Here is a 6000-nt window from a genome sequence, read left to right as displayed (position 1 = left end):
AGACACACACACAGACACACACACACAGACACACACACATGAACACACACACACAGACACACAGACACACACACACAGACACACACACATGAACACACACACACACACAGACACACACACACACACGCACACACACACATGAACACACACACACAGACACACACACACACACAGACACACACACAGACACACACACATGAACACACACACACAGACACACAGACACACACACACAGACACACACACACACGCACACACACACATGAACACACAGACACACACACACAGACACACACACATGAACACACACACACAGACACACACACACACAGACACACACACACAGACACACAGAAACACACACACACACAGACACACACACACACAGACACACAGACACACACACATGAACACACACACACAGACACACACACACACAGACACACACACACACACAGACACACAGAAACACACACACACACAGACACACACCCACACAGACACACACACACACACACAGACACACAGACACACACACACACAGACACACACACAGACACACACACAGACACACACACACAGACACACACACAGACACACACACGCACACACACACACATGAACACACACACATAGACACACACACAGACACACACACATGAACACACACACACACACACACACAGACACACACACAGACACACACACATGAACACACAAACACAGACACACAGACACACACACACAGACACACACACACACACGCACACACACACACATGAACACACAGACACACACACACAGACACACACACATGAACACACACACAGACACACACACACACACACAGACACACACACACACACACAGAGACACACAGAAACACACACACACACAGACACACAGACACACACACAGACACACACACAGACACACACACAGACACACACACATGAACACACACACACAGACACACACACAGACACACACACGCACACACACACACACATGAACACACACACACAGACACACACACAGACACACACACATGAACACACACACACAGACACACACACACACAGACACACACACACACAGACACACAGACACACACACACACAGACACACACACACACACACAGACACACACACACACAGACACACACACACACACACAGACACACAGACACACACACACAGACACACAGACACACACACACACAGACACACACACACATGAACACACACACACAGACACACACACATGAACACACACACACACACATGAACACAGACACACACACACACACACACACACGCACACACACACATGAACACACCCACACAGACACACACACACACACAGACACACACACATGAACACACACACACACACAGACACACACAGACACACACACATGAACACACACATGAACACACACACACACACACACACACACACACACACACACACAGTCTTTGCTTTTGGTCAAGAAAGAAAATAAATGGGTTTTGTCCCCACCCCCTCCACCCCAAACACTACCACTCTTTCCCATTAGAGAAGCTTATTATAGGTGTGTCCTCATTTCTCAACAAGCTACACATGCACACACACACACACACACGCACACACGCACACACACACACACACGCACACACTAAATGCTCAGCTCTTATAGCAGTATATATCTAAACGCAGGTGCACTCAGATTGTTTGTAAGTCTGTGTCCATAGTGTATAAAGTGTGTGTGTGTGTGTGTGTGCATGCATGTGCATGTGTGCTGTTAAGAGCTGAGGTGACACACAGAAATACTGCATGTGTATATTTTCTGTATTAAGTGTTCGCCTTAGCAATCAATACACACTAGAGTGTTCGATCTCAGAGCAACTCTGAATATAACCTGCTATATATTACTGTGTGTGTGTGTGTGTGTGTGTGTGTTGTAGAAAGTGTAGGGTTGTGCTATTCTGCTCCACAATAATCTGGAAACATGTTACTAACTGTAAACAGAAATGACAGTGAGCCAGTATTTACAAATAAAAATCTGAAATTTGTTAGTAGTTAATGATAGCATTCTTTTTATTAAACACACACTAACACACTATCACTCACTAACACTAACACTCACTATCACTCACTAACACACACTAACACACACTATCACTCACTAACACTAACACTCACTAACATACTAACACTCAGTAACACTCACTATCACTCAGTAACACTCACTAACATACTAACACTCACTATCACTAACACTCACTAACACTAACACTCACTAACATACTAACACTCAGTAACACTCACTATCACTCAGTAACACTCACTAACACACACTAACACTCACTATCACTCACTAACACTAACAATCACTAACATACTAACACTCAGTAACACTCACTAACACACACTAACACACACTATCACTCACTAACACTAACACTCACTAACATACTAACACTCAGTAACACTCACTATCACTCAGTAACACTCAGTAACACTCACTATCACTCAGTAACACTCAGTAACACTCACTAACACACACTATCACTCACTAACACTCACTAACACACACTAACACACACTAACACTCACTAACACTCACTAACACACACTAACACTCACTAACACTCACTAACACTCACTAACACTAACACTCACTAACATACTAACACTCAGTAACACTCACTATCACTCAGTAACACTCACTATCACTCAGTAACACTCACGAACACTCACGAACACTCACGAACACTCAGTAACACTCACTATCACTCAGTAACACTCACTAACATACTAACACTCACTATCACTAACACTCACTAACACTAACACTCACTAACACTAACACTCACTAACATACTAACACTCAGTAACACTCACTATCACTCAGTAACACTCACTATCACTCAGTAACACTCACTAACACACACTAACACTCACTATCACTCACTAACACTAACAATCACTAACATACTAACACTCAGTAACACTCACTATCACTCAGTAACACTCACTATCACTCAGTAACACTCACTAACACACACTAACACTCACTATCACTCAGTAACACTCACTAACACTCACTAACACTCACTAACACACACTAACACACACTATCACTCACTAACATACTAACACTCAGTAACACTCACTAACACTCACTAACACACACTAACACTCACTATCACTCACTAACACTAACAATCACTAACATACTAACACTCAGTAACACTCACTATCACTCAGTAACACTCACTATCACTCAGTAACACTCACTATCACTCAGTAACACTCACTATCACTCAGTAACACTCACTAACACTCACTAACACACACTAACACTCACTATCACTCAGTAACACACACTAACACTCACTATCACTCAGTAACACTCACTAACACTCACTAACACACACTAACACTCACTATCACTCAGTAACACACACTAACACTCACTATCACTCAGTAACACTCACTAACACTCACTAACACTCACTAACACACTAACACTCACTATCACACACTAACACTCACTAACATACTAACACTCACTAACACTCACTATCACTCACTAACACTCACTAGCACACACTATCACTCACTAACACTCACTATCACTCACTAACACTCACTATCACTCAGTAACACACACTAACACTCACTAACACTCACTAACACTTACTGACACTCACTATCACTCACTAACACTCACTAACACTCACTAACACTCACTATCACTCACTAACACTCACTAACACTTACTGACACTCACTATCACTCACTAACACTCACTAACACTCACTAACACTCACTATCACTCAGTAACACTCACTAACACTTACTGACACTCACTATCACTCACTAACACTCACTAACACTTACTGACACTCACTATCACTCACTATCACTCACTAACACTCACTATCACTCAGTAACACACACTAACACTCACTAACACTCACTAACACTTACTGACACTCACTATCACTCACTAACACTCACTATCACTCACTAACACTCACTAACACTCACTAACACTCACTAACACTCACTATCACTCACTATCACTCACTATCACTCAGTAACACACACTAACACTCACTATCACTCACTAACACTCACTATCACTCAGTAACACACACTAACACTCACTAACACTCACTAACACTCACTAACACTCACTATCACTCACTATCACTCACTATCACTCAGTAACACACACTAACACTCACTAACACTCACTATCACTCACTAACACTCACTAACACTCACTATCACTCACTAACTCTCACTATCACTCACTAACACTCACTAACACTCACTATCACTCACTAACACTCACTATCACTCAGTAACACACACTAACACTCACTAACACACACTAACACTCACTAACACTCACTAACACTCACTATCACTCACTAACACTCACTATCACTCACTAACACTCACTAACACTCACTATCACTCACTAACACTCACTATCACTCAGTAACACACACTAACACTCACTAACACTCACTATCACTCACTAACACTCACTAACACTCACTATCACTCACTAACACTCACTATCACTCACTAACACTCACTAACACTCACTAACACTCACTATCACTCACTAACACTCACTATCACTCACTAACACTCACTAACACTCACTAACACTCACTATCACTCACTAACACTCACTATCACTCACTAACACTCACTATCACTCACTAACACTCACTATCACTCACTATCACTCACTAACACTCACTAACACTCACTATCACTCACTAACACTCACTATCACTCACTAACACTCACTAACACTCACTAACACTCACTAACACTCACTATCACTCACTAACACTCACTAACACTCACTATCACTCACTAACACTCACTATCACTCAGTAACACACACTAACACTCAGTAACACTCACTATCACTCACTAACACTCACTAACACTCACTAACACTCACTATCACTCACTAACACTCACTATCACTCACTAACACTCACTAACACTCACTAACACTCACTATCACTCACTAACACTCACTAACACTCACTAACACTCACTATCACTCACTAACACTCACTAACACTCACTATCACTCAGTAACACTCACTATCACTCACTAACACTCACTAACACACACTAACACTCACTGACACACACTGACACACACTAACACTCACTAACACTCACTATCACTCACTAACACTCACTAACACTCACTAACACTCACTATCACTCAGTAACACACACTAACACTCACTAACACTCACTATCACTCACTAACACTCACTATCACTCACTAACACTCACTAACACTCACTAACACTCACTAACACTCACTAACACTCAGTAACACACACTAACACTCACTAACACTCACTAACACTCACTAACACTCACTATCACTCACTAACACTCACTATCACTCACTAACACTCACTAACACTCACTAACACTCACTATCACTCACTATCACTCACTAACACTCACTAACACTCACTATCACTCACTAACACTCACTATCACTCACTAACACTCACTAACACTCACTAACACTCACTAACACTCACTAACACTCACTAACACTCACTATCACTCACTAACACTCACTATCACTCACTATCACTCAGTAACACACACTAACACTCACTATCACTCACTAACACTCACTATCACTCAGTAACACACACTAACACTCACTAACACTCACTAACACTCACTATCACTCACTATCACTCACTATCACTCAGTAACACACACTAACACTCACTAACACTCACTATCACTCACTAACACTCACTAACACTCACTAACACTCACTATCACTCACTAACTCTCACTATCACTCACTAACACTCACTAACACTCACTATCACTCACTAACACTCACTATCACTCAGTAACACACACTAACACTCACTAACACACACTAACACTCACTAACACTCACTAACACTCACTATCACTCACTAACACTCACT

The 6000-nt window shown here is 41.8% G+C and overlaps 1 protein-coding gene across 4 annotated transcripts in view; it reads left to right on the top strand.

Moving 5' to 3' along the window:
* grin2ba (glutamate receptor, ionotropic, N-methyl D-aspartate 2B, genome duplicate a) overlaps positions 1 to 6000 on the top strand; it is a 64332-nt gene that overhangs the window by 40444 nt on the left and 17888 nt on the right. The gene's annotated exons all lie outside the window — the stretch shown is intronic.

This window comes from Hemibagrus wyckioides, linkage group LG12 (assembly GCF_019097595.1).
Source record: "Hemibagrus wyckioides isolate EC202008001 linkage group LG12, SWU_Hwy_1.0, whole genome shotgun sequence".
NCBI lineage: Eukaryota > Metazoa > Chordata > Actinopteri > Siluriformes > Bagridae > Hemibagrus > Hemibagrus wyckioides.
Note: the sequence above shows the minus strand (reverse complement) of the source record. Positions and strands in the feature narration are given on the sequence as shown.